Here is an 11488-nt window from a genome sequence, read left to right as displayed (position 1 = left end):
ATCTCTTTCTTCGTGTTTTCTTCTTTTTCTGAGATTGGGCAATTGATGCCGTGTCTCTTTCCTCAAGAATATATTTTGTTTTTGGAGCATCGATCGTGTGAGTACGTTTACTGGTACCACGGGTGTACTTGGTGATGGCTCCTCGGTAACTTCAATCAAGTTTAATGGCGTGATCTTCGGTGCATTTGGATTATTTGGACATTGGGCAATCAAATGATCTATGCCACATCGATTACACATGAGTATCGGCATTGTAGACGTGCTCGCTTGATTGGTTTGCATTAGTGTGGCGTTCTTTTGTATCCTAATAGGACACTCGGCTACACGATGTGGACCTCCACACTCATAGCATTGAAGAGGTGGTCTCTTAGCAGTGTAATTGATATTTTGGCCTCTTGCCGCAAGAGCAGCTACTTGATATACAGGTTTGACTTGTCCCCAATAGTCCTCCATGTAGTATTGTGGACTTTCTTCAAGCACATCCATCCCATAGGCGATATTAGGATCTATATCTTCCTCATAGCCTTCCAAACAAGAAATAGATGACTCACAACCCACTTGATTCACAAAAGTGATTCTCGGATGTGGTGGTTGCGGTCCTAGCACTGGAGGTGGTAAGGGTGTTGTTTGAACAACATTTTGGGCCCTACGGACCATGTGTTGTGCTGTTTGTTCAAGAGGTGGTGTCGGCATCAAGGCAGGCACTCGAGGTGTGTCTGTCCATGCTAAGGTTGGTCTATTGGCCATCGCACGCTTAAATACTATGCAATCCTTAGCTTGATGACCATACCTCCCACATGCATTGCAGTTCCCATTGAATTTTACTCTAAAAGTAGAGCATTCACTGGTACTATGCGGTCCATAGCATACTGAGCACCATTGCTGCTCCCTTCTTGGATACATATGATTGTTTTGCGGAGCACGATTGTCTCTAAGACTCTCTTGAATAGCCTTGGTGAGATCTGCTAAAGTCATCTCAGATATCTTTCGCTCCTTAGCAATAGGCTTTAGGGTAATTGGCTGATGCCAGGATGCTTGTGAGCTAATAGATTAAGACTCAACAGACACTCTTTCTCCTTGAATCATTAAATTATCCTCCAATTGGATCGCATTGGTGGTGACTGCTTCCCAAGTGGTGATACCTCTAATGATTAGGCCATTGTAGATATCCTCATGTCGTAATCCCCTAATGAATCTATCAAGCATTTGGTTATTGTTGAAGCGCTCATTTGGATTACAACGAGAATTTAAATGCTTCAAGCGACTTATAAAGTCTCTCACCGACTCTCCTTCCTCTCGTTGGGCTTTCTGGAGCTGAGAGGCTACACCCCAAAGTACTCCCTCTCGTATGTATTCTTTTAAGAACAGTCTCCTAAGAGTAGGGTAAATCGTTTTTTCTTCCACCCTTAGGGTTCTATACCAATCCCCAGCCTTTCCACTTAAGGTTAGGCTTAAAGCATTGCTCTTATGTAGGTCATTGTGTTCTCCTAGAGAATCGCATATTTGTTCAAACACTTCGATATTCTTTCTCACATCCCCGTCTCCACTAAATTTTTGTGTGAGCTTGGCTATTTGTACTGCCTTACTTCTAGGCTCTCTATCAGGTGTGTTACGCATATTCTCAGCAATAGATCGACCAATAGCTTGAGCAAATGTTGCCAAGTCACCTAAATGAGCAGGCACCGTGGGTGAAGATGCTCCAGAGACTACATGTGGAGTAGGTATTGGCATTGGGCTTGGTGCATAGGAAGCCCTTGGGTTCCACGTTGGGTACGATGTTGTGCCATGTGGTGGTCCAAAGTTCATATGTGTGGCCCTAGGCATAGCAGACGTCGGATGTGACATGCTAAGTCTAGCCGGTATATTCCCATGGAAATAAGAACTTGGGTGTTGTGGTTGTGGAGCATAGGTAGTTGAAACAATGGGAGGGGTAGGGCTACATGAGTACGTGGACCCATAGGTGCATACGATTGGTACGCACTTGTAGGTACTATTGCAGGCATTGAGCTACCATGTAGCGGTGCTTTACTAACAAACGAGGTCCATGGCATGTTTAATTGCATGCCCATCATTGGGGTAGGCATGGTAGCCGTGGTGTCATGAAGGGAAAGATGAGCTAGACTTGGAAAAGTAAAGCTATCACTTGTGGGCTCAGATTGCATTGAGACCACTGGCGAAACAACATATGAGGGATCGATGGGACTCACTGGGGGAGTCTCCATTTGTGATAGAGTGGGTTGTTTCCCTTTGCCCGTGTCTAAAAATCGCATAGGACCCGTCGAAGGTATGTTTATTCCTCGATTTTGCCTCTCGGATTGGATAATCCTATGGATGACATTGCAGATCATGTGTTGTTGTTCCTCTAGACTAGTGGCACTAGATGTGGATTGTACAACTTCTAACCAACCCACATGGTATGTGTAGCCCATGTATAGGTCGGTCAAAGTCTCCGTGTGTAGGTCATATTCCCAATTTTCATTGAGAAATACCCCGTCCGAACTTGGTGTACTAGAGGGTTTCCGTGAGGTGGATGCAATGTTCCTTTCCGTGTTTTGACTTTTAGTCACCGCTACCTTAGAGGCGACTTTGGAAGGTGGTAGCTCGGTAGGGCCCTCATTAAATGAGGTAGGTAGAATGTCCACGTGGACACTCTAAGGGAGTGTGGGGTCAACAGGAGATGTGAATGGTGATTCTACTTCCCCACCCCCTTCGTTTACTTCACTAGCCGTATGTTCAGAGCACGTAGCTCTACTAAAAGTTTCCATCAAACGGCTAAAAACACTAGTTCCAGGTTGTTGGGCCCAGCTAGGCACGGTTTCATTTGTTCCCCCGTGGCTTTGTGTAAGATGCTCTTCCATAATATCCTAGTCAGAGGAAGAGTCGCTAGCCGCTATATTTGGGTCTTGGGTTGCACTACCTTGGGTCCCCGCCGAGGGCGTAGACCCTAGCGTGGAAGGATAGTGAGTACACCCGTAAATCGAAGCACTAGCTAGTTGTTCGGACTCTAGCACATGACCAGAGCGTAGATACATGTGCTTTGGGTGCCCTACAAGTGTCGGCAAGTATCCTCAAAGGTTACTTGCTTTGTTTTGTGGGTGTTTTGCACCCCGTTTTCTACTTGATTTTTTCTTGTTTTTTATGTTTTTTGAATGTTTTTTAATGTTTGATTTTTTTTTATTAAAGTGTGTGATAGCTCAAAAGGAGTGTATCACTTAGAGGGTCGCTGTGTGCTTTACAACACAATTCTCGGGCATCTGACTTTCCGTTGATCCTCAAAAAATCGATTTTTAGCTACGTGTGCAGCTAAAATTTGTTTTTTTAAAAGGCGACTGAAACCGAGGCCTAAGCGTGAGCTTGGGCTTGGGTTTGGGCTTGGGTCTGGGAGATATTCCTGATCCCGGTCCTACCTTTAAATTTTTATTTTTTTTTAAAAAAAAAGTTAAAGATAAGGCCGCCGCGGCCTGCGCGAGAGCACACACACACACTCTCTACCTACTTCTAATTAAAACACCTATTCTTACACACTAACACACTCTATTAACTCTCACTAATCTACTTCCTACTTACTGTACACAGAAAACTAACTACCTTAATACACAGAGAATAAACACAGAACCTTTGAAAACTCATTAATAAAAAAAAACACACAGTATAACACCAAATCCCTCTTCTCAACACACACACACACTCCTTCCAACTTGCTTCGTGGAGGATTCCTCGCCGCGAAGAAGAAGGAGACGCCGCTACGCCGCGCTCAACCGCTTCACCGCCGTCGTGCCTTTGTAATGCTCGATCGCCCACACACTCCCTCTCTCACTCTCTCTCTCTCTCTCACACACACACAAAGAGATGAAGAAGAAGAAGAAGGAGATGGAGCAAGAGCACTCTTCAATAGCACAAATGAGAGAATGAGTGAATTTTAGGTTTAGTTGACTTTTATATGAGCTCGCCCCATTCACACTTGGGCGCCCATGCTTAGCCAACTAATCCCTTGAATGTTCCAGTTAGAGTGCGCCTCTCATCGGCGATCACTCTTACCCTTTTCCTATTGGACCGACAAGCCCGGTACCTGACTCTACAAGTAAATAATACAACGTCCGCCGTAGGTTACAATGTCCGTCGTAGGTAATAGGGTGTCCGTGAGCCATGAGGGTTAACACATGAGTAGCCATCACACACAATGTACTTCTTGTGACCAGCTACCTCATTTAGTATCTCATCCTGAACTGGGAGGGGAAAGTGATCTCTTTATGTTGCCTCATTTAGTGGACGGTAATCCACACACACCCTCCACTTGCCATTTTTCTTAGGAGTGACAACAACGAGAGAGACCCAGTCTGAATTCTCCACTGGATAAATGAAACCTGTTGCTAAAAACTTTTTTACTGCCTTGAATAAAGCCTACTCCTTGATAACCCCCAGCCTTCGTAGCTTTTGAGCCTTAGGTGTGACCTCTACGTTTAACTCAATCTTGTGTTGAACATCATCTACTTCACGCACATCGGTGTAGTTTTTAGCAAAAAGCTTAGGAAACTTTCTTAGCACACATTTGAACTCCCCTTATTCTTTCTTTTCAAGTGTGGTTGATAGCATGCCTTCTAGCATCCCTTCATCTTGTACACCTTGGTTCTCTTGAGGACCTACCTCCTCCAAGCCTGGGCAAGAGGTTTCTTGGTTGCTTGGCTTCAACCTTACCCCCATAACTTCAATGGAAGACTCCTCTTCTGTAGTGCTACCGCTACCTTCTTCTTCTGAAGTGCTATCAGTCGAGCCTTCCTCCGTCTCACTTTGCGATGATTTTTCATGGAGCTCCTCTTGACGTTTCTCCTTCATGTCAAAGACAACCTTCTTATGATTGTATTCCTACAAATCAACTTTTCACTTTCCCAATCCTGCAAAGCTCGCATTTTCATTAGCCATGGTCTTCCTAAGATAAATGGATAGCCACTCCCTTGGTCGACATAACATAAAAATCTACCGCCTTCTTAATGCCAAAGGCCTCCACAAAAACATTTTTACAAATGCCTACACACCTAGCCTTGCTATTGTTTGTCATTTTGACTTTGATTTCAGGTGTCTCATGGATGTGCATGCCTAGTCTTTGCATGAGTCCCTCTGTCATGATGCAAATTTGTGCACCCCCATCTACTAGACCTTTTCTAACCAATCTTCAACAATCTAGAACAGGTGTAATATTCTCATTCATTTTAGTTTGTGCAATTTTTACAACAGGCACACTCTCTTTTACCTTTCTCCTAGTACTAACTGCCTTTGTTAATTCCCTCCTAACTTGTGGACATAATGCAAGAAACTGAGGCCATGAGATATCAAGACCCTTACCTCTCATGTCTTCCAACAAGTTGTATGGAGCCATACCATGTCCAAGAGGAAAGTCTTGGAGGTTGATATGATGTCGAGTCTTCTTAGCTTCCTTGGTCTCCTTCGCTTTCTTTTCTCATCCATGGTCACTTTGTGATGTAACTCCTTCTTTCTCCTTACCTTTTCCTCGGCCACGCTTAATGCCATTTGCTTCCATGTCAACCTCTTTTGAAATTGTCACCTCTACCACATGCACATTTGGATCAATGAAACTCCTTCCACTCCTCTTGGAGGTGGTCTTGCTCCATTTGGTCTTTGCAAAAACCGTGGTTGTTGACTAGTTTCTTCACTTGGATTCATCAGTGGGTAATTCAAGTTAGGTCTCCCTGGATCCCCACGGGGCCAAGGAAAAAGCCAGATGCAACAATTCCATCACCAAAATTGAGATCATGTATTGTACATATGTCATCCAATCCACAAATTTGACTACAAGACCAAGTCTAGCAAGTGCACATACAAACAAAAGATTCTTCTTGATCCCAGGTACATACAATGCATCAACAAGTGTGAAAGAACTGCCAGTTGCAGCAGTATGCACAATTTTTCCAACTCCCTGAACCGGAGAAGAGGCATTGTTGGCACAAGTGACTGAATTTTCATAAGGGACAGACTCAACAGGGGTAAACATATCACGATGTGAGGTAATGTGCTTTGTAGCACCACTGTCAAAATACCACACATGTGAATCTAGAGCAATTGACATGCATGCATCATGGATAGAAGGATCATAAGTACACTACACTAAAAGCCCATTCTACATCAACATCAGCATCATTGTTTCCTTTCACAAAAGACTCAACAATAGTTGCATTTGTAGACCAATATTTGTAGTGAAACCAGGCTCTTTCTTCTTAGCCTCTTTGGCCTTCAACTTAGGGAACTGCTTGATCAAGTGATCATTAGCTTTACAAGAATGGCAACGCATCTTCTTTTTGCCCTTTTCACCAAAATTCCCAGACGAATTGTTGCCAACGAAATCATTAGAAACATGCAATTTACCACTCATAGAAGAACCATGAGAAGTGGCTATATTGATGTTACCACCTTTTCTTTGAGCAACAAAGGCCCATTCAACTACACGCTGTCTAGTCCAGTTTTTTTTGGAAAGTGACTCTTGCAACAACAATGTGCATAATCAAACTGGACAACTTTTGGATTTCCTTGGGTCATAAGTCTCCAAGTACTAGCAAAGCTTACTATCTTTACCTGCAAAAATAAGTTTCTCTTTGATATCCTTGACACCAGCAAGGAAAGTGTCGTGTCCATATCATCTTCCTCATGCATAATCTTCGACTCCAGCTCTTTACGCAACAATGCAGTTTTTTCCTCATTGCGACTTGCATAAAGACCAACCAGAATATCCCAAGCCTGTTTTGCAGATTTCGCTGAACGAACGTGAGGAGTAATATTGCGCTTTACACACAACGGAATCAATGCATGAACTTGCGCATCTTTTACATCCCAACGAGCTTGCTAAGCCATAGGCAAAACAGCTCTCGCAACAGGAATCCTGCCACCAAAACCTACAACATCCTCAGAACGAGGACGTACATTAGTGCCGTGCACAATATTTACCCTTTGACACAAGGACATGTTGCATCATATAAGCCCCACATAGGGTAATTGTCCCCATCCAATCTATCCTCAAGCAAACATCTTGAGCACATATGTGTTGTTGTTAGCCATGGACCTTATGTGAAAAGTGTCAGAAAAGAGGAGAAACGAAGCAGGAACAACACGTGTTATATAGCACAAACCGTAGAATACTGTAAGGGACCTATTATGCAAAAAACGGCACTGACAAAAATTCTACACAAAATTGCAAAATAGCCTATGTAGTATTGCATGTAGTGGAAACGTAGGCCAAAATGAGTCCGAATAAAAATCTTAGCAGACTAAGCTCTACGAGCACACCCAAAATATTTGTCAATCTATGGACGCTCACTAAAGCTCATAGAAATCGAAGAAAGTGAGCAGATGTGTCACGGAGCTGCTGGGGCGACTAAGCCCGAGAGGATGCAACCTGCTCTGATACCAATTATTGGAATTTGGGTTGCAAGAAAACACAGCTTGGAGAAGACGAAGGAAGTTTAAGGCACACAACAGAAGGTATATTACTTAGTGTGTAATGAAAAGATAGATAGCCCTAGAGTGATGGGCGTATATACAATGCACGAGGGGAAAACATCCTAGTGAGGGAAAAAATGGTCGAGCAGTCCTAAGTGTATTCACACACATCACTTCCACATGTATATGGTAACAATAAATACTTTTAAAAGTCCCCGCACTTAGGCATGGTCATGGATGAAAGGAATCCTTTTTCTTCAAATTTCTCTTCAAGATTGCTTTCTCAAATTCTTTTGAAGATGTAAACTTGTAACATAGTGCCTTCAAATGTAAAATTGCAACCTAATGCCTTTAATGCACATACATGCCTCAAGTTCTTTTGAAAATGTAAACTTGTAACATAATGCCTTCAAATGCACATACATGCTACACTTACACATTTTAAGGTGGAGCTCAAGGTCCTTGCAATAATTCACTGACTAAATACATGATTTGTTTTTGTTGCACATTTGTTATGCTAAGGAAGGCGTATTGGATGGAGACCATCTGAAGATATTCATTTAGCTAGCCTATTTGGTCGTACCCATTCTTGAGATAAATAAGGAACTTCTTGATTGGGAGTTGCAACTTTGTAAGCCATCATGACTTGGGTGAGGGACTTCTTCCTCTAGTGTTTTCTAGGGCACATTTTCTCAAAACAATTCGGACATCAGTGTCCTTGACATACACGGCACAACATCAAGAGAGAGTTGCTAGAGTGTTCACTTATTCCACCCTTAATTTAGGGTGATACGTGTCACCCCATCAAGAGAAATCCTTACCCTTTTTATTATTATGATCCCTTTACATTGCTTGATAGGGCATTCAAAAAAAATGGATCCCTTCATGCTTTCACTAAAACTGTTTACAGCAACGGAGAAACTTTGCTAGACATATTTCCATAGTGCTAGGGTGTATGAATTTATGAGGTGATATTTCTTTACTATCAATTTTTCTTGCTAATATATATTTTTAATAGAGGTTTCTTTTTTGAAAATTACATCCTTGTCTATTCTCCTGTTCGTTTTTCTTCCATTGCTTCCCAAAATTTGGTATCATAACTTATTTCCCTGCAATTTTGTTCCTCTAGGTGTACTCCTTTATATTCTTCTCAAGCTAATTTTAGCTCCAACTCTTTGGGTTTTGCCAGTACTGCCCTTGTAAACTTGTTTTTGCCCTAAAAATTGGTAGTTGAGCAATAGACCAAAGATGCTTATTTCCATAGCTTTCAAATTGGTTTTGGAAATGATCAAGAATGTCATCCACATGCATAGCAATAGAAGCAAAAGCAAGTTCTTACGTGGTCTTTGAAAAAAACATCATATATGATGAGTTGTAGGCTATATATGACATATTGTGCATGTAAGTATGGTCTACATTTGGAACTAATTCAAAATAGGTTTCTTTGAATTATTTGGCACTTAAATAAATGGATGTTTATCAATGGGCTAATGGTTTTGTCATTACGACATGGTTGAACAAAGTGCAGTTTATGCTTCATGCCTTCCTCAAAGAGGATAAGTGAGATGACACCAATTAAGTATTTTTGTCATCTTTGGTCAAGTAATTTCTTATTGTATGAAATGTATAGAAATGTCTATTGACTGTTTCTTCGACCACATGGGTAGCGAACCTTCTACAAATTAAGGACCTTTACCGTTGATAGAAGAGCAAAGGTGATGGAACTTGTGTGAAGCATTGGCATTTAAAATCATGTAAGGCAGCTACTTTGCCTCATGTTAGGAGAAGTAGGAAAATAATAGCAACATAACTCTGTGTGTGTGTGTGTGTGTGTGTGTGTGTGTGTGTGTGTGTCCCTCTCACCACATCCGTTTTGGACACATGAATGACAGGTGTATAGAGTTCATTCATGAGTAAAATGTACTCCTATAAAATCAATGAAGTGTCTATCATTCTGAAGGTGATGGGATACTTGGCCATGAAAAAGACTACCACTTGCCTAATAGCAATAAAATACTAAAAGCACTAAAGAGAGCTTTAAAAATTTAGTCTCACTAAGCTAAACAAGAAGTGGGCTTTTAAGCTTCACACTCTAATTGAAGTTACTACTAATTGTCTTGAGCATCCCAATAGATGAAAAATTGAAAATATTTACTATATTGAAAAATAAACTAGCATATTTCATAATTCTTTTGAATGACTATCCTTTTTGAACAAGTAAAGAAATAAGATGTCGTGTTGAATAATAAAATTAGATTTATTAGAACAAATAACATCATATTTAGCAAAAAGAGATGTTCGAGTATGTGCCAACGATTTTCGAAAAAGAAAAGCAGAATAGAATCAATCTATATTCTCCTTATGCAACATCTTTGGGGAGAGAGAGAGAGAGAGAGAGAGAGAGAGAGAGAGAGAGAGAGAGAGAGAGAGAGAGAGAGAGAGAGAGCGCGCGCAAAGGTGCTTGAGGAACTTCCTGTCCAAGGCGTCATCTCTTGGAGTCAACGCAAGAACACGGGCGAAGTGGAAGGGTGGGCACTACAAGCTCAATCTTGTTCTATGAATACAATGAGCTGTGATGAAGAATGAGGGCGTTGCCTCTCTCTCGCACGTGTTCAAGATCTCTGTCCTCTTTTTATGAGGTAAGTATATGATTACCTTCAAATTCAAGGAAGGGAATCATATGGAATTTGTGGGATAAATGAATAAAATAAAAGTGGAACCAATATGTACAGTTGAAAGGCATACGAATAATATTTATACTAATATACTCCATTTAAGGTGTTTATCATAGATATCTACTTCCAAACCCAAAGGATTTAAAAATATCTTTACATTTTTTTTAAAACAAGAATCACTATTTCGTGGCACAATTAAGTTTACAAAATTCTTAGGGTAAACTCCTCCACCTAGAGAACTTAAATTGAAGTACACAAATACTTGAAAATGAGGATTCATGAACAAAAATATTATCCACACAGCCCAATAACACATAACTTGTGCACTAATATTGGACAAGACTTAAGAAGACAAGATGCGCCATAAAATCAAACTTATGCTTCTTGAAGAGTTCCAAAGCTTGATAAAGGGTGACACCTACTTTTAAAAGTAAGTAGGCATGTATGCTTCCTCTAGAAGATTTTTCCGGAGTTCATGAACACTAAATACAATGGCTTTGCAGCGATAACTAAGTCATTTGAAAACCTTTTCTAGTGAGGTGTTACAAGAAGCATCTCTACATCTATGTTTGATACAAATTTTGTGGAACTTCCAAACGGCATACAAAAAGGGTACTTTAGAATGGCACTTGAAACCAAAGAACTTCCCAAAGTCTTGATGTTTCAAGATAACCTCTTGCAAAAAGAGATTGCAACTATTGCGAGTTGGCGAGTATACTTCACTTGACAAGCATTCTAAATAGAACTTTGTTCAATAGACAACCACATATCTACATGAGAGAACACAATCACACTAAAACTTTGTAAGGACACAAAATAAGCTATTCCTTCTTAGACATACATCCGTAAAACAAGATGCTGGTTTCAAAGAAGCTTTTTGGACTATTGAATTCCAATGTGAAATCAGATGTTAAACTCCTAAAGACTCATACTTTACAACAATACCAACATCTATTTCTCTATAGCCTTGAGAAGACGAGTCGTTGGCGGAAGGGAGCCAACTCATACTCATACTTTACAACAATACCAACATCCATTTCTCTATAGCCTTGAGAAGACTACTCATACTTTACAACAATACCAACATCCATTTCTCTATAGCCTTGAGAAGACGAGTCGTTGGCGGAAGGGAGCCAATGTTTAGTACCTCAAAGAAGAGATCATTCGAGAAGAATAGAACAATACCTAGTAACTACATGACCCAAACCATCAGAAGAATAGGAAACTTTACTACAAGGATAATCAATACCAAAGATAGCTAACCTCTTTTACACTTTGAGATTTTGTCCAATATCCCTATAGCTAAAAGATTTTTGTCAAAGTTTTCAAATATTTGAATGACGAGATAATTCCATAAAGGGAGGGCA

The sequence above is a fragment of the Adiantum capillus-veneris genome, chromosome 17 (assembly GCF_014529385.1).
Source record: "Adiantum capillus-veneris isolate H3 chromosome 17, ASM1452938v2, whole genome shotgun sequence".
Lineage (NCBI taxonomy): Eukaryota > Viridiplantae > Streptophyta > Polypodiopsida > Polypodiales > Pteridaceae > Adiantum > Adiantum capillus-veneris.
Note: the sequence above shows the minus strand (reverse complement) of the source record.